This window comes from Anomaloglossus baeobatrachus, chromosome 3 (genome assembly GCF_048569485.1).
Source record: "Anomaloglossus baeobatrachus isolate aAnoBae1 chromosome 3, aAnoBae1.hap1, whole genome shotgun sequence".
Taxonomy (NCBI): Eukaryota; Metazoa; Chordata; class Amphibia; order Anura; family Aromobatidae; genus Anomaloglossus; species Anomaloglossus baeobatrachus.
In genome coordinates, this window is record NC_134355.1 from 505476963 (window position 1) to 505501686 (window position 24724).

Consider the following 24724-nt stretch of genomic DNA (forward strand, 5'->3'; position numbering starts at 1 on the left):
CTGAAGACACGTTCAGAGACAACGCTGGCAGCTGGACACGACAAAATCTCCAAGGCGTAAGTTGATAGCTCTGGCCATTTTTCTAGGTTTGAAGCCCAAAAGGAGCAAGGCTCCAGTTGCACAGTCATGGCATCGATGTTCATTTGGAGATACTCCTGTATCATCCTCTCCAGCCGTTGACTATGTGTCAGACTTGTTGTCTCTGGTGGCCTTGCAAAGGAGGGTCTAAAAAAATTATGAAAAGATTCCATAAAATTGCTGTTACCAGCACCAGATACGTTCCTACTGGTACGTGTAGACTGTTGAAGATGACGAGACCGTCCCATGTTTGTCAAGTTACAACTGAGAGATTCACTCCCTGCACCTGCACGGTTGTTTGGTGGAAAAGCGGATCTAAGATCGAGTAACAGCTTCTGCTGATACTCCTGCATATGTGCGTCCCTTTCTATGGCTGGAATTATGTCACAAAATTTGGACTTGTACCGGGGATCTAATAGTGTGGCAAGCCAGTAGTCATCATCACTTCTAATTTTGACAATACGAGGGTCATGTTGCAGGTAGTGCAACAAGAAGGCACTCATGTGTCTTGCGCAGCCATGCGGACCAAGTCCACGCTGTGTTTGTGGCATAGAGGTGCTAACCGTTCTTTCTTCCTCTGACATCTCCCCCCAACCTCTTTCAACTGAAATTTGACCAGGGTCTCCCTCATCTGCTGAGTCTTCCATGTCCATGGACAGTTCGTCCTCCATTTCTTCATGTCCTCCTGCACCTTCCTCAACATCTCGCCTGCTACCATGTGCCCTTGTTGATCCCTGTCCCCCATGCTCCCATGCCTGGCGCCTTGGTGATGATGAACGTCTGGACCTTTGTGATGTTGTTGTCCCTTGCGCATATGAATCCTCCTGTAGTTCATCCCCTTCCTGTTGTCCCACCCCCTGACTCCGAATAGTGTTTAGCGTGTGTTCCAGCATGTAAATGACTGGAATCGTCATGCTGATAATGGCATTGTCAGCGCTAAACATATTCGTCGCCATGTCGAAACTGTGCAGAAGGGTGCATAGGTCCTTGATCTGAGACCACTCCATCAGGGTGATTGCCCCACCTCTGCATCTCGTTGGCCCAGGCTATACGTCATGACGTATTGCACCAGGGCACGGCGGTGCTGCCACAGTCGCTGTAACATGTGGAGAGTCGAATTCCAGCGTGTCGGCACATCGCATTTCAGGCGATGAACCGGCAGGCCGAAAGACTTCTGGAGCGATGCAAGTCGCTCAGCTGCGGCGCTTGAACGGCGGAAGTGAGCAGACAGTTTTCGTGCCCTGTTCAGAAGGCCATCTAGGCCGGGATACTGTGTTAAAAATTGCTGCACGACAAGGTTCAACACGTGAGCCATACAAGGTACGTGTGTCACCTTGCCCAGGCGAAGGGCCGCACCCAGGTTTGCAGCATTGTCGCACACGGCCTTACCAGGCTGCAGGTTGAGTGGAGACAACCATTTATTAAACTCGGACCGCAGAGCTGACCACAATTCCTCAGCTGTGTGACTCTTATTCCCAAGACATGTCAAGCTAAAGACCGCCTGATGCCGTTGCGCTCTGCTGCCAGCATAGTAATGAGGGGTGCGTGATTCCTTCTGCGCAGTGAGAACGCTGGTGGCCTGACCAGGCAGGCTTGGGGCGGAGGTGGAGGACCCAGATGAGGTGGAGGATGCAGAAGCAGTGGCGGAACTTGGACAGACACAGGATTGACACACAAGTCGTGGGGACGGCAAGACTTGTGCAGCAGACCCTTCACCATCTATCACCATAGTTACCCAGTGCCCAGTCAGCGACATGTAACGTCCCTGTCCATGCTTACTGGTCCAAGTATCGGTGGTGAAATGCACCCGTTCACACACAGAGTTTCTCAATGAAGCGGTGATGTTGTGTGCGACATGCTGGTGTAGCGCGGGCACACCTTTCTTAGAGAAGTAGTGGCGACTAGGCATCTGGTACTGGGGCACAGCGACAGACATAAGGTCTCTAAAATCCTGTGTGTCCACTAGGCGGAAAGGCAGCATTTCGGTAGCCAACAGCTTACAGAGGGATAGAGTCAACCTCTTAGCTTTGTCATGGGTCGCAGGAAGTGGCCTTTTATTTGACCACATCTGAGGGACAGAGATCTGGCTGCTGTGTGTAGACGGTGTTGAGTAGGGTGTCCCTGGAAAAATGCAGGTTTGTGAGGAAAGTGCAGGCGGAGACATGATGTTGCCTTCATCCAAAGTTGGTGCTATTGATGTCTGAGAGAGCTGTACACACTCACTTGTTTCCCCTTCCAAAACAACTGACGACCTACCAAGCAAACTGCCTGTTGCGGTTACAGTGGTGGAAGTTGTGGGTGGAAAAACAGGTGTGACAGCTGTCCCCACAGTCCTAGAAGATGACGAGCGCGCGGATGCACTGGAAGGGGCAGTCGGTGGATGGTTCGCTCCGCTAGGCCGCATTGCAGCACGGTGAGCTTCCCACCGGGCCATATGATATTTATTCATGTGACGATTCATGGAAGAAGTTGTCAAACTGCTGAGGTTTTGACCTCTACTAAGAGAACCATGACAAATTTTACAGATCACATAATTTGGGCGATCTTTTTCTATGTCAAAAAAGGACCAGGCTAGGCAAGGCTTAGAGGCCATGCGACCTGTTGATCCACCCCGAATAATGCTCAGAGGCAGAGTGGTGGCTGAGGATGCAGTTGTAGATGTGCTACCAGTGCTCCGACTCTGTCCAGGAAGGCGCAAGGTAACTTCGTCGTCGGTTGCATCCTCCTCCACCGCCTCTGTTGACCTCCTCGAGTGCCTGACTGGGGGTTGACAGTAGGTGGGATCTAGAACTTCATCATCAATTGTTGTGTTTGCACTCCCCTCCCCCTCAGACCGAGCCTCTTCTTGCCCTGACCGAATATTTAAGTTGTCATCCCAATCGGGTATCTGCGTCTCATCTTCATCAGAATGTTCCTCATTGTCTATAACCACAGGTGTTACAGTTTGTGACAAAGGGTCAACATTATGCTCAGAAACTTGTTCCTCACGGCCTGAATCAGAGTCACAAAGGTTCTGGGCATCACTGCAGACCATTTCCTGTTCTGTACTCACTGTAGCTTGGGAGCAGACCTCTGATTCCCAGGCTATAGTGTGACTGAACAGCTCTGCAGACTCAGCCATCTCAGTTCCACCATACTGTGCAGGGCTGATGGAGACTTCAGAGCTGGGAGAAATCAAGTGTGATTGGGATGACAACTCAGAGGACTGGTGTTTTTGGATGCAGTACTTGAAGTGGCTGAGAGGGCACTTGTTGGACCACTTGAGATCCATTCAAGCATTTTCCTTTTTTGCCCATCATCTACCTTTCTTCCTGTTGTTCGTGTCCGTAAAAAAGGGAGCACATCGGATTGTCCATGGTAAGTAGTAGACATCTTACTTTTGCTGGTAGATGGTCTATCTTCAGCAGATGATAATGGAGCTTTGCCACCTTCCCCACGGACAAAACCTTTTTTGCCTTTTCCACCACGCCTCTTCCCCTTTCCACCAGCATCTGTCATTTTGCCACTCATGTTGATTGCGACAAGATTGTGGACTGAAAATGTGGTAGTAAAAATTGAGAGGTGGTGTAGATTGCAGTGGTGGTCTAGCTTTATTAACAGCAGAATAATAAAGAATAAATATCCCTGACAATGCAACTACGGCCCTTAAACTGGCAGCAAAAATTGCTAGTATAATGGCTTAGTTATAATGAGTTGGAGTGTGCAATGCAGGCAGACGCGCTCTGCAAATGTCTTTGCACTAGTGGGACTATAGCAAAGTCCAATAGCCACAGATAGGATGCCACTAGGTACACTGAGTGTTTGCTAGTATAATGGCTTAGTTATAATGAGTTGGAGTGTGCAATGCAGGCAGACGCGCTCTGCAAATGTCTTTGCACTAGTGGGACTATAGCAAAGTCCAATAGCCACAGATAGGATGCCACTAGGTACACTGAGTGTTTGCTAGTATAATGGCTTAGTTATAATGAGTTGGAGTGTGCAATGCAGGCAGACGCGCTCTGCAAATGTCTTTGCACTAGTGGGACTATAGCAAAGTCCAATAGCCACGTATAGGATGCCACTAGGTACACTGAGTGTTTGCTAGTATAATGGCTTAGTTATAATGAGTTGGCGTGTGCAATGCAGGCAGACGCGCTCTGCAAATGTCTTTGCACTAGTGGGACTATAGCAAAGTCCAATAGCCACAGATAGGATGCCACTAGGTACACTGAGTGTTTGCTAGTATAATGGCTTAGTTATAATGAGTTGGAGTGTGCAATGCAGGCAGACGCGCTCTGCAAATGTCTTTGCACTAGTGGGACTATAGCAAAGTCCAATAGCCACGTATAGGATGCCACTAGGTACACTGAGTGTTTGCTAGTATAATGGCTTAGTTATAATGAGTTGGAGTGTGCAATGCAGGCAGACGCGCTCTGCAAATGTCTTTGCACTAGTGGGACTATAGCAAAGTCCAATAGCCACAGATAGGATGCCACTAGGTACACTGAGTATTTGCTAGTATAATGGCTTAGTTATAATGAGTTGGAGTGTGCAATGCAGGCAGACGCGCTCTGCAAATGTCTTTGCACTAGTGGGACTATAGCAAAGTCCAATAGCCACGTATAGGATGCCACTAGGTACACTGAGTGTTTGCTAGTATAATGGCTTAGTTATAATGAGTTGGAGTGTGCAATACAGGCAGACGCGCTCTGCAAATGTCTTTGCACTAGTGGGACTATAGCAAAGTCCAATAGCCACGTATAGGATGCCACTAGGTACACTGAGTGTTTGCTAGTATAATGGCTTAGTGATAATGAGTTGGAGTGTGCAATGCAGGCAGACGCGCTCTGCAAATGTCTTTGCACTAGTGGGACTATAGCAAAGTCCAATAGCCACGTATAGGATGCCACTAGGTACACTGAGTGTTTGCTAGTATAATGGCTTAGTTATAATGAGTTGGAGTGTGCAATGCAGGCAGACGCGCTCTGCAAATGTCTTTGCACTAGTGGGACTATAGCAAAGTCCAATAGCCACAGATAGGATGCCACTAGGTACACTGAGTGTTTGCTAGTATAATGGCTTAGTTATAATGAGTTGGAGTGTGCAGAGGACAGGAGGATAGAGTGCCAGGATTGTGGGGTCTGGGTAGAGGAATGGAAGCCTGCCTTTCTATTCCCTCCTAATAGGGAAATGCAGGGAGGAAATCCCTGACCTTGGCAACACAGACGCTGTCGCTGTTTTCAGGACCTGTCACCTTAACTCTGACCCTGCCGGTTTGAGCCCTTAAAAGGACTGCTAGAAAGTGCTCTCCCTAAGCTGTCTAACGCTGTGTATGGAGCGCATACAGCAGTATCGGCGATAGGACTCAGGAGGACGGAGCTGCGACAGTGATGTCTGACACCAAAGACGCAGAAGAGATAATGGCGTCCTGGAGGAAAATGTCCGGTTTTATAATGCAGGGACATGTGACATGGACATCCTATCACACATGCCGTTGCTTCTCTGGCTAAAAGTCCACTTAGCTGTGTGTGTGTCTGGGATTGGCTGACATGCTGGCCCGCCCCACTACACGCGCGCGCTTAGGGAAGGAAGACAAGGAAAAAAAAAAAAAAAATGGCCATTATAGAAACAGCAGTGATCTGAAGGCGCTGTTCACGCACACTATACACTGAAATGTCATAATAGTGTGATTCACAGAGTGACTTACACTATTACAGCGGAAACCAACCTATGATTTAGCTGTTTTTTTGCTGCTAGAACCGTTCTCGAACGTTTATAGAACTATCGAGCTTTTTCAAAAAGCTCGAGTTCTAGTTCGATCTAGAACAGGCCCCAAAATCACTCGAGCCTAGAACTGGAGAACCTCGAACTGCGAACCGCGCTCAACTCTAGTCCTCACTATCTACTGTATATCAGATCGAGCACCAAAAAACACACAGGTAACAGATGTCCTACATGTCCAGTGAGACTTTGCATAGACCGAATTGCTGTAGCTCCAGTGTCTGTCCTCAGAGTGGCACACATCCAAATATATGGGCCATTCTGAGGACAGACACTGGAGCTACTGCAACTCGATCTATGCAAAGTCTCTCTCAAACAGAAGACAGAAGACCAGGATCGTAAAAATAGCAACCTGCAGCTGCCCAGAATTGTCTCAACCATTAGATGAGACTCCTGGCATTTTACCTGGCTCATCCCTATTGCTCTGGTGTGGTACCAATCGGTGTAATAACAGAGGTTAATGACAGCTCACAGCTGCCACTAAGCACTAGATTAGTAATGGGAGGCATCTATGAGACTCCCCCATTACTAATCTGTAAGGGAAATTAAATAAACATAAACACCGAAAAAATCCTTTCTTTGAAATAAAACCTGATATTACCCCGATAGCCACAGCACCAAGGCAATCAGGGGGAGCCCGTTAAAGTGTCGAAATTGTCACATCTAATAGATGTGACTATTCTGTCCCTCTGCAGGCTGCTATTTTTATTTTTAGGCTGCGTGGGGGCCAAATAACCCTGGGCCTCCCCAGGTTGAGAATTCCAGCCCCCAGCTATCAGCTTTATCTTGGCTGGGTATCAAAATTGGGAGGAACTGCATGCCATTACACTATTTTTTAAATTATTTATTTAAATAATTAAAAAAGCCACATACGGTCCCTCTTATTTTGATACACAGCCAAGATAAGCACTAGAGATTAGCAAACTTGTTCAGTTGGAATTTGCCAAATTCAAATTCAGTATGAGCATTTCCCTGTTCAGTTTGAGTTCAGGTACCGGAGCATTTGTCAAAATCTGCTAATGTTCAACTATGTTCAGTAACTGTTCATGGTTTCCAAAATGCTTTTCTAATAACATACAGTATTATGTGCTTTTGGATACGATTGTGGTGCTGCATGATGAACGGGGGATGTGCTTAATGACTGGAGGGAGTGGGGAGAGGTAAGAGGAGCAACGCACTTTTTTTTCTTAATTTGTTTTGTGGATGATCCTGCAGCCAATTATGGCACAGAAAACATCCAAAAGGTTCAGACACAAGAACTTGTGTCTTTAGCTGCTAAGTAACATATCCCACTGTATATTGTAACATCCTGGAGGTGGATCCACGGGACCAAGCACCGGACTCCCCCAGAGAGGCAACCAGCAGCAAACTCCTACACAGGGACTGTCCAATCACCTCTCCAGAGGGCCTAGATGCACGGTAGCCAGAACCCTAGGGGTACGGAGTACAGGTCCTACAGAAGTCTGTACGGGAGATGACTAATAGTCCAACGGGAACCGTAGGCAGGACGGATGAGTGGAACCGGGTACAGGTGCCGAGTAGTAACAGCAGGTGGGGTCCGGATCCAGTGGGATGTGCAGGCTGAAGTATCCAGGTGGAATCCAGGATCGGTGACGGATTCAAGCTGACGGAAGATGGCGGGATCCACAGCAGACAGTCACCGGGACACTTCCTGGGAAACCGGCAAGCTGGACACAGTCGGGACAGCAGATGGGCACTGCGGAAGAGACAGAGTTAATCTGGGTACAAGGCACAGAGGGACCTGAACACCTAGCTACAGGAACACGTTGAACAGGCACCGCCCACGTGGAAAAGGAAGTCTTAAATATCCGGTACCTGTAATCAGCCATATCCTGTTCCAGGGACGCTGGCCCTTTAAGAAGAGGTGAGTGAGCGCGCCCGCGCTCTAATGCGCATGCGCGAGGCCCGGGTGCCGGACACCAGTGCAGGAATCAGAGAGGAAGGAGGAGGAGATACAGGGGAGCCAGGCACAGAGTCCTGGGTCGCAGCGGGACACCGGGAGCGATGGACGGGAGGCATGGAGGACGCACAGGAGGGGGAGTGAGAGGGGCAGCCGCGGGCAGGAGGACCGGGGGCCGGAGCGGTGAGTGACAGATGGCGCCGGGAACCGGGGAGCGTGACACATATAGAATGCGGACATGGGGCATCGGCGACATGTTGTGATTGCTACAGTTTTGGGACGATGCTGTTAGAACTAGCTTAGCTAGTGGGTTTCATTTTAGGTAGTTGATATAGATAGGAGGCGATAGTGGAGAACAGGGACGATTAGCATAGGTAAAGGTGTGTGCCACAACTCAGCATTTCATGATATAAATAGGGATTGCTACTTGTGAGTGCCTGCTAAAAATTTGCGAGTGAACCATCTCAATAGGTATTGGTACTTCTGTGCTTCTGTGGGCCGTATACGTTTGGCCATCACAGCCAAGAAATACAGAATTTTACTCTTGTGTCAAGTGTGGGTCTAGGGTTGCGAAAGGGTATACAAAAAATGAGTGGTAAATCACAAGGTTGTGGTATAAGGGGGTATAGGCAAGGAGTTTGTGGTGTTCATGAGGAACATTCTAATGTTAGTCAAAGCTCTACTGAGCAAACACCGGCTCATCCTAACCAAGAGAACTGAGAACAACTTCTGTTACTCCACTCCATTTCTTTGTCAGCCGCACATTGCTTCAACTTGTAAATGAGGTCCAGAAAAAGCATGTGCTAGAGTGGATGGCAAGCACTGCATCAAGTGGCCTCTACTCCTCTTCCTGCACCTCAACATTACATACAGTTCATTCCTCAGAGGTGCCACCTCAATTACACTTGGTTTCCCCTGCGTCACTACTCCCCAACCGCCTAATTGTCTGTGGGGAACAACAGATGGGTGAGTCTGCAGAGATGTTCACACATTCTCTCCCATGAGCATCAGAGCTCTGCTCCAAAGATTCACAGAGTGAAGAGGGGCATCTGCACCGATGCCCAAAATCTTTGACAGTTGGAGCTGGGCCCAGATAACTAGGGTCCGAGCAGGATCCAAACCCTCATCAACAGACGTTAACCCCCAGGGATGGAGGTGATGATGATAAAACTCAGATACCTGATTTTCTTACGTACTGTACTGTGATGTAAGGTCAGGAAGAGGAGGATGGTGACTGTCAGGGCAAGTAGTGGGACAATGGACAGGTTGATGATGAAGTTGTAGATCCCACTTGGTGTGAACCCAGAGTCACGCAGCTGAGCAGCTCAGCAGAGGCGATGGAGGAGGAAAACGAGGTGCTTCCAACACAGACACAGAGTGATGCAACCAGGACAACCACTGCATCCTCAGACACAACTCTGGCTGTGTCCAGTAGCGGTGGTAGGTCTACATTTCGCATGGGTGGCAAGGGTTGCCTACCCTGGGCCTTTATTGCGAACAGAATGGGTAACCCAACTCATGTTCTCTGCAAAGTTTGTAAAAAAAGAACAGTAGAGGCAAAAATTCAAATAATTTGTATACTACATGCATGAACCATCACATTACCAACCAACATGCGTTAGTCTGGGAATCTTACTGCGCTAAAATGCGACCTAGCAGGCATCCCCAACCACCCGATTCCCCATCAACCACATTTGATGCTTCTTCCACCTCCATCACCCTCAAAACTGTTCTCACCCAGGTCTCTGCCCTCAGAACCTCCACTTGAGCCAGGGTTCAATGCCATCAGGCAGTGCTGAAATTAATATGTATTGGAAAATACAGTCACACAGCTACAGAGTTGTGGAGAAACCAAGGAAAAAAATTGTGAATTTTTTCCTTGGTTTCTCTTTGTCTCATGGCCAGTGTGAACATGGTCTCACAAGTTCCATGTATACCATCTCATACTCCGGCTCACTTTTTTGTTTTTAGCTACAGAGTTGTGGACTGCTATTCGGGCCGAGTCTCCACTGAACCTGGAGCCAGGAAACACCGTGTGCGATAATGGTGCAAACCTGGTGCCCACCCTACGCCTGGGCGACCTCACATATGTGCCTTGCATGATTCATGTCCTCAACCTGGTTGTACAGCAATTTCTAGGCCACTATCCCAGGATGGATATGCTGTTGCATAAGGCATGGTCAATGTGTGGTCACTTACGCCATTTTTACCCCGTGGCTACTTGACTTGCATCGCTACAAAGGTCTTTTGGCCTACCAGTAACGTCTTGATGTATGATGTGCCGACAAGGTGGAATTCCACTCTGCACATGGAATTCATGGATGCTGGAGTATCAAAACAAGCTTGTAGACCATCTTAACACAGTGGGCATCGCAGTTCTAAAATTCCAACCACAGGAATGTCGCATCATCATTGCAGAAACAATAGCAGCAGCAGTTCAAATGGCTGAAGCAATTTCTGTGAGGTTTGGCACACATTTTGTAGACCATTGTATTCACCAGCAGAACAGAGTAAAATTCTGACACATAGTGAAAGACTGTAGAGGATGGTGCTGAAATATTTAGAACTCAGTATCGATGCCATAAACGGGGTTTGGACAAGTTTGCATTTTGGGCTTCAAAAATGGAAGAGTTGGCTGAGCTCACCAGTCATGCCTTGAAAGTTTTGGCATGCCCGGCAGCAAGCATTCTCTCAGTGCGTGGCTTCAGCACTGCTGGTGGTATACTGATGGATAAGCGGCTGTCCCCTGAGAGTGTAGACCGCCTAACTGTCATCAAGTTGAACAAGTCGTGGATTTCCAATGACTTTGCAACCCCAGTCCCAGACTGTGCAGATGGTGTAGTACCAGGGGTCTGGGAGCGCCAACCCTACAATTGTCGGTCATCTTGCTGTATGTAGTGAAGATATAAATACTTTTCAAAGACCACACCACCATGATTATTACCAATTACAGTATTGTCAGAAGTGTGTACTATTTATGGACATCAGACAAATGCACCACGTGCAACAACCAACAAAGAAAAAACGCGATCATCTTCCTAGAATATATTTATTTAAACAAGTGTAAGGTAGGGAATAAGAGCCATACAAAAGGGTGCACAAAACCACAGTGAGATCACAATCTAGGAGGTAGTATTGAAGAAGGGATATACAGTCATCAACCTATGTCATAAACCTACTATTAGTTCCACCAAAAATAACAACCTATAGGTTATAATGCCCCCTCAATAAAGATACAGTACTTTGCTGAAAGAAAGGGGAGGGTATCCCTCGATTCACTATATCCCACTATAACCGCCTCTGTTACTTCAATTAAATCTTCCTGCTGATGCATAATTATCCATTAGTTGTAACTTACCAATGGCAGGCACACCGCACACACCGTGGAATGGCGCCCACCCGACGGACGTTCGTTTCGTCTGTTGCCTGCGTCAGGGGTGGCCACGAACATCCGTCGGGTGGGCGCCGTTCCCCGTTGTGTGCGGTGTGCCTGCCATTGGTAAGTTACAACTTATGGATAATTAATGCATCAGCAGGAATATTTAATTGAAGTAACAGAGGCGGTTATAGTGGGATATAGTGGATCGAGGGATACCCTCCCCTTTCTTTCATCAAAGTACTGTATCTTTATTGAGGAGGCATTATAACCTATAGGTTGTTATTTTTGGTGGAACTAATAGTAGGGTTATGACATAGTTTGATGACTGTATATCCCTTCTTCAATACTACCTCCTAAATTGTGATCTCACTGGGGTTTTGTACACTCTTTTGTATGGTTCTTCTTCCCTACTTTACACTTGTTTAAAAATCAAATAAATAAATATATTCTAGCAAGATGTCTGATTTCGGTTTTTCTTTGTTGGTTGTCTTTGGTGAAGGTAGAAATGCTGGGTCAGGCCTTGTTAGTCCGGCACATCTATGTTACGGCATTCGACTATTTGTAGTCTGTGCCAATTGTTGCCACTTTTCCTGTTGTCTAATTTTTGAAATGTGGTGCCTCTAAGTAGGGTCTCCAAATTGTCTTTTGCCTGTAGTGCCAGGGGTCTGGGAGCATAAGCCCTAAGACTGTCTTTCATCTTACTGTCTCTGGTGATAAAAAACAAAAGACAAAAATAATATGTACGTAATCCCTGCTGTAACTGAATCAAAGCATAGTGCATATAAATAAACAAAGGGTACATAGTGAACACTGTTTTTGATCAAAAAAAGCATAAAACCATCGGGACAGTACCTACACTCTCTAATATTAAAACCTTACCAATGGTCAAAATAGGCCTAAGGCCAGAGTCAAACTTGCGTATGTCTCGGCGAGTCTCGCATCGGGATTACCCGGGGCGGCCACACACTCTCGGACAGGAGATTCTCAGTTGTATGTATTTCTATGCAGTTAACCCGCTCCTGTCCGAGAGTGTGCGGCCGCCCCGGGTAATCCCGATGCGCGATTCGCCGAGACATACGCAAGTGTGACTCTGGCCTTAATGTGATTAAGGGCTGAGAGTTACTGGGTCCCAACTGGGTCCCAACCTCACTAAGAGGGGGGCCACACCCTATTTATACTAAATACAAGAGACTTCAGAAAAAAAAAAGTGAGTCCTATGGCCAGTGTGAACATGAGCTTACAAACTGCATGTATACCAACTCATACTCCAGCTCACTTTTTTGTGTCTGGTAATGGTAGAAATGCTGGTTGAGGCTTTGTAACAGGGCTGGTCCCATGTATCCATGTTGTGGCATTTGACTATTTTTAGTCTGTGCCAATTGTTGCCACTTTTCCCGTTATCTGACCTTAATTTTTGGAAATCTGTAGACTCCAAGTAGGGTCAAATTGTATTTTTCCTCTACTGGCAGGGGTGTGCGCGCAAGATGCCTAATCCTGTCACTCATCCACCTCTTGATTTAAAAATGAAAATGCCAGGCCTCATCCTTTGCTTTGCATGGACCATACCTGACTCCTGTGCAAAGACATTATGGGCAAATGAGGGGTGGAGGGGCAATTGATGCCACTGTCCTGCTGTCTGCCTGAAATGTTTTTAAATATCAAGACTCCAAGATGGGTCTCTAAGTTGTGTCTTGTCTGTACTGACAGGGACGTGAGAACACCAGCCCTACACCTGTCTCTCATCCACCTCAATATTTTGTATGTCAACAGTCTAGGAAGCTAACAGCTGTGCCAAAATAGTGGAACTCCACTGCTGTTTCAGAAGAATTTTTATCCCCCCCCTAAAGGTGTTTTCTCTGCCTTACGTTTGGCCTCCCATTGAATCTAATGGGGTTTGAAAATGTTTGGTTGATCGTTCGGCGAACATCGGGAAGTTTGCCAAGATCGGAGAACTGAACTTTGAAAGGTTCGCTCATCTCTACTCTTAGGAGTGTCTAAGTGTCACTTGCCTTCTGAGACTCGCCATGATGGGAGGAAAGAGGATCAGGGTGGGGTTGTAACGACTCAGCATCTGACCAATTGTGTGGGGGCGAATTGTTCCTCTTTCTTTTATTTGGTAAATAAGGAAAAGAGAAGTTAGCAATTGTTAAATGTCAGACTGACCAGAACCCTATTGCCTGTTAAGTGTGGATTGCCTCAGGCCCTTTGACTATATCAATAAAAAGAAAATTATGCAGTCGGATTGAACTAGCGACCAATGACAGGACAGCCATTTCCCATGAATCCTGTAGGACACATTACCCTTATATGCGACCGGAGGTGTACATAAAGGGCCTTTCTCCTGTCACCAGATTCATTCATTCTACAGGACTTCAGCATAGGATTCATGGTTCGAGCTGGAGTATCACAGAACTGCTTCACTGCTCAACATCTGCTGCTGGACTGCCTTCCTTGCTCTGCTCCTGTACAGCCTTATTCTAATACCCCCTCTCCCTCAACCCAGGGGAGGATGAAGACAGAAGTGGTAGAACCGACAGATCATGACAAACAGGGGAAATCAAAGCTCAATCACACAGCATGCTCACATAGAGGTATTAGACGACAAATGGTAATGATGAATATAAGAGCAGGGAGAAAACAATGAGATGATGAGAGGACTCCACAACAACTCCACACACAAAGCAGTACAATCATCAGCAGGACTGGAATACAACAGTACACAAACCGGTGTAGCTAAAGCTATAGTTGGCATGGGAAGACAGGCTCCTCAATCTTAAAAAGGCAGGGAGTGACTTTGATAGGTTTCCCACAACATTTGATCGAAGCAGTAACCAGCAGGCTAGTATAAATTAATTCCTGCAAGCCCGATCAGCTATTTCAGCAAGACAATGATACCAAACACACAGCCAAGGAAACTCTCATTTGGTTTCAGAGAAAGAAAATAAAGCTGCTATAATAGCCCAGCCAATCACCTGACCTAAATCCAGTAGAACATTTACAGAAGGAACTAAAGTGCAGAGCTCATAGAAAGATCCTCCGAACATTCAGGATTTAAAGCGTATTTGTGTGGAAGAATGGGCCAAAATCACACCTGAGCAATGCATGCTACTATTTTCTCCAAACAGGAGGCATCTTGAAGCTGTCAACCATGATTCCACACCACCCTAAATATCCTCCCTCATCTCTATCTATCACCCCACCCGTGCCCTCCGCTATGCTAATGACCTAAGACTGACATCCTAAACAATTCAAACCTCCCACTCCCATCTTCAAGATTTCTCACGAGCTCCGCCTATGCTCTGGAACACACTACCAAGAGCAATCCAATTAATTCCCAACATCCACACCTTTAAGCGGGCCCAAAAACGCATTTCTTTAGACTAGCCTATCACCTCACTGCCCTGATCTAATCTAGTCCCTTTCTGCCCTTCATAAAATTTACATCCAATTCTTGTCCCCTGTAAATGTATAAATTCTGGCCGATGCCAGGTTCATGCAGCTGGTTTGAATACCCTATTAAATCGACGGCTGGACCATATATCACAAGATTTTCTCCAACCCATTCACCTTTTGTGCCTCCCCTATTTCCTCATAGACTGTAAGCTTATGTGACGCCCTAGAACCACCAGGTGGTCATAGAGAAGCAGTACACCTCACACAACACCATCCCACATCAGATACCATCTGCCACAAAACCCTAGCCACCCCCCTCAGGGTAGAAAGGACACACCAGTGGGCGGGAGCAGGCAGATTGGTAACACCCACCTAGGGGTCTTGAGGAGCCGGGTGAGGGAACCAGTTAGTTGAAGTCAGAGTTCAAGTGGAAAGTGTCAGTGAAGAGTGGAGGTCAAGGCTGAGCCTAGTGAAGGGTAGTGGCCCTGGTCTGCTGGCTAGGCAGTAGACCATGTCCAAAGGCGACAGGAGTCCGGTCGCGGGAGACGCAAAGTGGACCAGGACAGGGTTGGAGCCCGCCGGTACCGACAGCGGAGATCCGGTCCGGAAACCGTGCACAGGCGGGGTACCTGGACCCTAGTTAGAAGACGGTTGCAAGCCCCCTTCTCTAATTAACCAGGCTGGGGACAAGGTTCCAGATGTTATTCCAGAGTGTTAGCCCAGATAGAGTGAAACAGCAGCCCAACGCGGGGGATAGGGTATCCGCAACAAGCCACTGAGATCCCCCAGGTCAGTTTTCGCGGGCACATCTCCCAACCAAAACAGAACCGGGAGAGGACTTCCCCGTTCCACACGAGGTTGTCCAAAGGAGAGGAAAAGTACATAGTGCGGAGGAAGGGACATTGGTACACCAACTGGGTGTGGGAACCGTATGCACCTGGAAGCGGCAGCCGGCCACTGACCCCATTGGTTTACCAGCGGACTCGTGTGTAATTATTTAATCGTGAGTACACCAACACCCTCCGGTCAGGCCCGGCACACCACCACCGGCGGCCATTACCTCCCGTGTTTCTGGACATTGAGCCTCGGGGCATCCACCCCTACCCATGGAGGGGTTAAACATCTAGCTGCCGCTCCATCGCCCCCAGGTGCTCCCCAACAGCAGCAGTGGTATCCACCCTTACCACACACCGTGGGTGGCATCACGGACTATCTACAACAACCCCCTGTACATATTACATCCCCTTTTTATTTGAGTGCCCGCGCGACCCCCGGGTCCGGAGACCCCTCGAGCCACTGCGGATCCAGATCCGAGCAGCTCGGCTGCTGGCACAGGGGCGGCACACCTCAAAACCTGGTGTCACGAACAGGATTGTAACCCCTCCACCTACCTGGTGGAAGTGTGCCTTGTTTGGGACTGTAAACGGTGCTCCATTTCAAAATTTTTCGACAGCCGCCATTTTGCCGCCATTTTTAGGTGCAAAAAACAAGAAGCCCGGTGTCTTCTTCCCCAAAAAAGAGCGCGAAGTTGGGGCCCCACCCCCGGGTACTGTTAGGACCAGGTCGACGGGCAGACCCAGGAGGTGGATCCACTGGGCTGAACACCTCACCGAGGGCAAGGTGCCTGGTAGCCGGAGCACTACGGGTAGCAGGACAGTCCGTGCAGAGGAGTGGAGTGAAGAAGTCCCTGGGACCACGGGGTCTCTGAAGGTGGTCCGGGTGACGGAGCTCAGGTTCGGAGGCCGAGATGACGTCAGGCAGAATCCGGAACCAACGGAGCGAGATGGTGGGTCACCACAGGGATCGGAGATGGTAGGAACTGACGGGATGGCAGACAGTCACCGTTCGTGGTTCGGGTATCGTCAGGACCGGTTGGCGTGGCAGGAGCGACTCTACGAGAGAGATAGGTAAGTATGGCACAAGACACAAGGAGACCTGACTCCTAGCTTAGCAAACACGAAGAACAGGCCCCGCCCACTTGGAAAGGATCCCCCTAGATACCCTGTACCTGATACTTCAATATCCTGTTGGAGGACACTGGCCCTTTAAGAGAGGGTCAATGACCGCGCGCGCGCCCTAATGCGCATGCGCGAGGCCCGGGTGCCAGAAGCCAGAGCAGGGAGCGGTGCACAGGAGACAGGAGTGCCGGGCTGGATCAGAGTTGCCGACGGGCGCCGGGAGCGGGGACCGGGCTGCCTGGGGACCGCAGGTGATGGGGCATGGAGGCTGTGGAGCGGGGGACGCGTGGCAGGGGAGCCGGTGAGCAAGGCAGGGGAGCCGGGGAGTATGGCAGGGGAGCCGGGAAGCATGGCCGAGGAGCCGGGGAGCGTGACAGGTACGTGGGCGGAAGTTGGTGACTCCCCAGACAGGAAGCGCAAAGGACAGTGGGTCCCGCAAGACTGCTGTCGAAAAACCAAGGGGGAGGACAGAAAAAGCGTCATGTGACACAAGAGGATAAAAGGCAGGGACACCAGGACTTTGCCCGTTCCCGGGACCGCTGACTGGATTGAAGAGCAAACGGAGACGATGTGTTCAGGAATCAGGCCCATGCGTGTTTTATCATGATGCAGTGGACCACCGAAATGACGAGCCTGGCTGCAGCTGTCCGAGCTCGCGAGATGGAGATGGCCTCGGAGGACCGGGTAAGTGGTGACCCACGCCCCTATGTTCCCCAGGAACCGGCCGTACCGGCTGAGGGGTCCGGCCTGCCCCCATCCGCCATGTCGCCTCCCTCGTCGCCCGTGTCCGCGGCCAGCGCCCCGATCGGCCCGCTACCCCAAATAGCGTCAGCGACACCCGTCTCATCTAAAGAAGAGGACCCAGCAATGAAGACCTCGGGCCCTACCTGCAACCCTGCTCTGACACCCGTACCGGCCCCACGCTGGACCGCAGTCCGGAAGACATCCCCTCCGGCCCCGAGCCAGGCCGCAGCATTGGTGACGTCACCCACGGCCCCGGCAGTCTGCCCGGCCGCAACTGTGATGATGTCGGCTCCGCCAGTCCGCCCGGCCGCAACTGTGATGACGTCGGCTCCGGCAGTCCGCCCAGCCGCACGACCCCCGGGTCCGGAGAGCCCTTGAGCCACTGCGGATCCGAGCAGCTCGGCTGCTGGCACGGGCCGGCACACTTATGAGCAGGCCCCTCACTCCTCGTGGTATCTTAATTTTGGTATTTTGTATTGTCTCATATTGTCTGTACATGTCCCCTCTGAATTGTAAAGAGCTGCGGAATATGTTGGCGCTATAGAAATAAAACTTATTATTGTTATTATTAACAAAGACTTTTGCATAAAGTATTAAATATATTTCAGTAAGAATGTTCAATCTTTTTTAGCTGTAATTTCTTCTTATTATTATTATTATTATTATTTATTATAGCGCCATTTATTCCGTGGCGCTTTACAGGTGAAAAGGGCAGGGCCGGATTATAGGCGGGGCAGACGGGGCTTCAGCCCAGGGGCCCCCACCACAAAAGCCTCTGAGGGGGCCCCCACCACCATCTGTGTGTCCGCCATTTTATTAATGCCGCAGTGGTTCAAGACCGCACTGTACCTTTAAGGTATTTCAATCCCGGCCATCACTGTGCTGCAGACACGCCCACTGCACGCTGTGTGGGCTGCGTCTGCCAGGATGACGTCACCGCGCTGCTGTTTCTTCCTGCCGTAGAGGAGCTTGTGGGAGGACCGGAGGTCTCAGTGGATCCCGGTAAGTATGAGGTCATTAATCATGGTGCCGGCCGGGCAGGAGGCTGCAGTGAGGAGGGAGCAGGACGCCGCTGATAACTCCAGACCGGTTCCATAGTGTCAGCGGCCACTCTGCCCGGGATCAGTGTGAGATATTGCAGGAGTGTGACCTGCTGCAGATCAGGTCGGGCTGTCAGTGCCGGGTCATCGGCCTCATCCCTGCCCTGCAATAACTCACACTGATCTCCAGCACAGACATCACTACACAGAATCCTGCACTGATCACATCTGAGCCTGCAGCACACATTACACTATATGGCCCATATTACATATAGAATATGTTACATCCTGTCCTGTAGGTCCAGGTGTGATCAGTGCAGGGCATTGTATATCTGTGTACATGGTATACCACATCCAGTGTACAGAGCAGTGGAATACACTGTGTACACACATCAGATGGTATATAATAATGTGTATATTGTATAACATCTGGTGTCTGTATCACAGTATATTGTGTACCAGTCATGTATTCTCCTGTACACTGTACAGGGGCGTACCTTTGGGGGGCATGCGTCATATTTGCCCCTGCACAGTAATCAGGGGGGCACCATTAAAAAGTGAGGCAGCAGTATGGTGGGAGAATATTGTAAGTGGAGAGTATTGGTGGAGAAAAGTGTGAGGGACATAGTATAGAGAGTGGGTAGTGGGGGGGGATAAGCAGTATAGAGAAGGGGCAGCATGGTGGGCAGTGTGAGGGCACAGTATGCTGAGGAGGGGGAATGTGAGACTGAGGTGCGGTATAGTGACTGTATAGTGAAGGAGGTAGGCAGTATAGAGAGGGGATAGCATGGGGACATTGTGAGGGTACAGCTCAGGAGGGGGCGTGTGAGGAGGGGGCACAGTATAGACATTTGGAAGTATAGTGGGGACACAATGTACAGGACGGTGTGACGAGGGGGCCCAGAACTGAAAGAAGAGGCCATGTACCATAAGAGGGACATTGTGTGGGTCATTTTATGCAGGGAGCACAGTGAGGGGCAATTATTTATTCAGGCGCACAGCGTAGGTCATATATTTATATTTAGGAGCATTATAATCATTCTGCTATTTATTTATAAGGGCATAATGTTGAGATGTGCTGCAGAAGACCCGGGAGGTCTGCAGAGAGGAGCTGTGGATGTGAAAAGTCATCATGACGTCTGGACAAGATGGAGAAGAAAGAATAAGATGACTCCGATCAGAGAAGATGTCACCTACAAGGTACCTGGATGTAAATGTATGTTTGTGATACTCAATGCTTCATAAATACTGATAACTCCCAGCATTTTCTTACAATTGTTAAGGACATACTGGGAGTTGTTAATTCATGTGATACAAATGTATATGGGGATGTGACATTACAATATATTGTTGTAGTAAATTTGGTACTGTAGTCATGTATTGGTGGTTCTGGTGATATATTCGTTTACTGATGAGGGTGCTAGCAGGGGCGTAACTACCGCGGTCGTCATTATGACCGGGCCCGGGAGGTTAGGGGCCCGGCGCCCGCCAGGCAGATCAGCAGCCAGCTCCTGTCAGTGAGAGAGGAGCTGCGCTGTTCTGCCGCAGACCACGCGGCTGCTATTTGAACCGGTGCCGCCGACGACACCGGGCCCCCCTGCCTGGTGTCAACCGCGGCATTGGGACCCCCTGCCTGGTGTCAGCTGCAGCGGCTCCCCCATCACCGTGCACAGTAATGATGAAGCATAGCGCTGCCGCGCTATGCATCATCATTCTACCCCTGTGCCTGCGCCGTGACGTCACTCCCGTGCGACTGTTGTGCTAAATGCACAGAGTGCAGGACGGGAGGACGCCGACCGCAACACTGGGAGAACAAGCAGCGGGGAGGACGAGCGGCGGTGAGGACAGAGCAGCGGCAAATTCGAGCAGCGGCGAAGGAAGGAGGGGAGGACGACAGCGAGGACAGAGCAGCGGGGAGGACGAGCAGCGGCGGGGGAACGAGGAGAGCGGCGAGGACAGAGCAGCGGGGAGGACGAGCAGCGGCGGGGGAACGAACAGCGGCGAGGATAGAGCAGCGGCGAGGACGAGCAGCGGCGGGGGAACGAGGAGACGTGAAGAGAGAGGGTACACGGAGGTCAGAGGCTTGGGGAGGCTGCATTATTTTACATGGAGGCTGCATTATTATACATGCAGGCCTGGGGAGGCTGCATTATTATACATGGAGGCCTGGGGAGGCTGCATTATTATACATGGAGGCCTTGGGAGGCTGCATTATTATACATGGAGGCCTTTGGAGGCTGCATTATTATACATGGAGGTCTGGAGAGGCTGCATTATTATAAATGGAGGCCTGGAGAGGCTGCATTATTATACATGGAGGACTGGAGAGGCTGCATTATTATACATGGAGGCCTGGAGAGGCTGCATTATTATACATGGAGGCTTGCTGCTATATTATACATGGAGGCAGGCTGCATTATTATACATGGAGGCCTGGGGAGGCTGGCTGCATTATTATACTTGGAGGCCTGGGGAGGCTGGCTGCATTATTATACTTGGTGGCCTAGGGAGGCTGGCTGCATTATTATACATGGAGGCCTGGGGAGGCTGGCTGCATTATTATACATGGAGGCCTGGGGAGGCTGGCTGCATTATTATACATAGAGGCATGGAGAGGCTGGCTGCATTATTATATATGGAGGCCTGGAGAGGCTGGCTGCATTATTATACATGGAGGACTGGGGAGGCTGGCTGCATTATTATACATGGAGGGCTGGGTGCATATTATATATGGAGGACTATGTGGTGTAGTATAATATATGGAGAACTATGAGAAATTAATTATAATAATTGAAGGGACTGGGGAGGCTGGCTGCATTATTATACATGGAGGGCTGGGTGCATATTATACATGGAGGATTATGGGGGTGCATTATACTATATGGAGAACTATGGGGGTGCAGTATAATATATGGAGGACTATGTGGGGCAGTATTATATATTATGTACTATGGGGTGAATTATAATACATGGAGAACTATGGGAAATGCATTATAATACATGGAGGACTATGGAGCTGCATTCTAATATATGAAGGGTTATGTGGGACCCTTTACACTATATGGAAGGCTATGTGGGGGCCATTATTGTGTTTGGAGAACTATATACGAGGGGGGACAAAGATACAATCGGGGGATGGGAACGTTTTGTGCTGAGGGGAAAAAGGCTCTTTCCCTCAGCACCCAGCTTTCCCATGCTCTGTTATACATCTTCTCTCAGCACCCAGCTTTCTCATGCTCTGATATAGGAAAGCTGAGTGCTGAGGGAAAGATGTATAGCAAAGCATGGGGAAGCTGGGTGCCGAGGACAAGATGGATATCAGAACATAAGAAAGCTGGGTGCTGATAGAGGGATTTCAGATCATGGGAAATCTGGGTGCTGAGGGTAAGAGCCAAGTGTCAGTGTCATTATCCTGTACCCCAAGTGTCGGTGTATGTGGAGGGGGGCCCAGATCTGAACTTTGCACCGGGGCCCATCAAACTCTAGTTACGCCACTGGGTGCTAGTGATGTATTTTGGTATTGCTTTTGGTTCTGGTGCTGTACACCGTGTGCAGAATTATTAGGCAACTTGTATTTTAGAGGATTTTTTTTATTAGTGATCAACAGTTCTCAATCAACCCAAAAGACTCATGAATGTCAAAGCTTAATATTTTTGGAAGTTGGAGTGGTATTTTTTTTTAGATTTGGCTATCTTAGGAGGACATCTGTTTGTGCAGGTAACTATTACTGTGCAGAATTATTAGGCAACTTAATAAAAACCAAATATATTCCCATCTCACTTGTTTATTGTCACCAGGTAAACCAATATAACTGCACAAAATTTAGAAATAAACATTTCTGACATGCAAAAACAAAACCCCCAAAAATGAGTGCCCAATATCACCCCCTTTCTTTATGATGACACTCAGCAGCCGACCATCCATAGATTCTGTCATCGCTTGATCTGTTTACGCTCAACATTGTGTGCAGCAGCCACCACAGCCTCCAGACACTGCTCCCAGAGGTGTACTGTTTTCCCTCCCTGTAGAGCTCACATTTTATGAGGGACCACAGGTGCTCTATGGGGTTCAGATCAGGTGAACAAGGGGGCCATGTCATTATTTTTTCATCTTTTAGACCTTTACTGGCCAGCCATGCTGTGCAGTAGTTGGATGCATGTGATGGAGCATTGTCCCGCATGAAAATAATGTTTTTCTTGAACGATACCGACTTCTTCCTGTACCACTGCTTGAAGAAGTTGTCTTCCAGAAACTGGTAGTAGGGCTGGGAGTTGAGCTTCACTCCATCCTCAACCCGAAAAGGTCCCACAAGTTCATCTTTGATGATCCCAGCCCATACCAGTGCCCACCTCCACCTTGCTGGCGTCTGATCGGAGTGGAGCTCTCTGCCCTTTACTGATCCAGCCTCTGGCCCATCCATCTGCCCATCAAGAGTCACTCTCATTTCATCAGTCCATAAAACCTTTGAAAAATCAGTCTTAAGATATTTCTTGGCCCAGTCTTGACGTTTTATCTTCTGTTTCTTGGTCAGAGGTGGTGGTTTTTCAGCCTTCCTTACCTTGGCCATGCCCCTGAGTATGGCACACCTTGTGCTCTTTGATACTCCAGTAACGTTGCAGCTCTGAAATATTGCCAAACTGGTGGCAAATGGCATCTTGGCAGCTTCACGCTTGATTTTTCTCAATTCATAGGGAGTTATTTTGAGCCTATTTTGCTTCTTGCGACCCTGTTGGCTATTTGCCATGAAACGCTTGATTGTTCGGTGATCACGCTTCAAAAGTTTGGCCATTTCAAGACTGCTGCATCCCTCTGCAAGACATCGCACAATATGGACTTTTCAGAGCCCGTCACATCTCTCTTCTGACCCATTTTACCAAAGGAAAAGAAGTTGCCTAATAATTAAACACACCTTATATAGGGTGTTGATGTCATTACACCACACCCCTCCTCATTACAGAGATGCACATCTCCTGATTTACTTAATTGGTAGTTGGCTCTCAGCCTATACAGCTTGGAGTAGGACGACATGTATAAAAAGTATCATGGGAGCAAAATACTCATTTGCCTAATAATTCTGCACACAGTGTATTTATGTACATTTTACTGATTCTGATCCTGTACACACGTAGCAAGCCATAATTTGTAAAATTACATGACCGCAAGGGTTTCTACATTATGTTAGTAGCATTAAAGGTGTTGTCCAGGTTTGTGATGAAAGTTTCTATGTGACTGCAGACTTCTGAATGCTCAGTGTGCACACTGCACACTGTCAGGACTCTCCGATGCCAGCAGTGAGCGCTTGAGGGCATGTAACTATTGAGTGAGGCTGCAGACGTCCTAATTTGAATGTGGCCGGAAGTAAGCAAATCGCATACTTGCAGTGCCATGACTACTTGCTCATGGCACGGGAAAATCATGACAGTGTGCAGTCCGCAAGCTGTGAGAATTCAGAAGTCTGCAGTCATATAGGATAACAACAAATTTTCCTTGTCGACCTGGACAACCCCTTTAATAATAAAAGTAAGCCCCGTAGCATGCCCAATCAAACAACCTGTAATATACTCAATGTAAGGATTTAGCTCTGCTTGCTAATTCCAGAAGTGGTCACATGACCACTTGCAGGTCATTTTAATACTTTGAATCACAATTAGCTTCTCTTCCTGCTTCTCTTTATGGGCTGTAGTATTTCACTGAACATTGAGAGAATTAGGAAGAGCAGCTCATCGGCACGTGTGAAAATGGCGTATGAGCGGTCACATGACAACTACTCAAACCGCATAAGCCGTGTATAGAAGGGGGCGCCAAACTGAACTCCTACTCCATGGACAGGAAAACCTAGATCCACCTCTGATACTGTGTATGGCATACCAAGTACAGACATCAGCTGCTATGTACTACTCCGGAGATAATACATTAGAGAGCACATTGTGATTTTCAGCAACCATTGCTGCCAGTGAGAACTTTCCCTTTCTGTATTTTTACTATTCCTTGGCTGTCTTAACATTGGGATCAATAAAAAAATGTGAGTAACTTTACTTTCTGAGTATAAGTGACGGCTGTGAGTGATCCTGGACTGTGTCTGTATTGTAGTGCTGTAAATCTGAATGTGGCAGAACAGGATAAGATAAATGTTCATTGGATTTATATCTAAATGCTACATTCGCACTCTACTGTTATGACTAAAAATGTTAACGTTATGGGGCCCCCACCAGATTTTCTGCCCAGGGGCCCCCACCAACCTTAATCCGGCCCTGGAAAAGGGTATACATAAAATCAAGGACAATAATCATGAACAATACAAGACACAGACTAGTACAGGAGGGGAGAGGACCCTGCCCACGAGGGCTCACAGTCTACAAGGGATAGGTGAGGATACAGTTGGTGAGGGTAGAGCTGGTTGCGCAGTGGTTTGAGTTCTTTGCCTTTGTGGATTGGCTGAGTTGTTACTGAC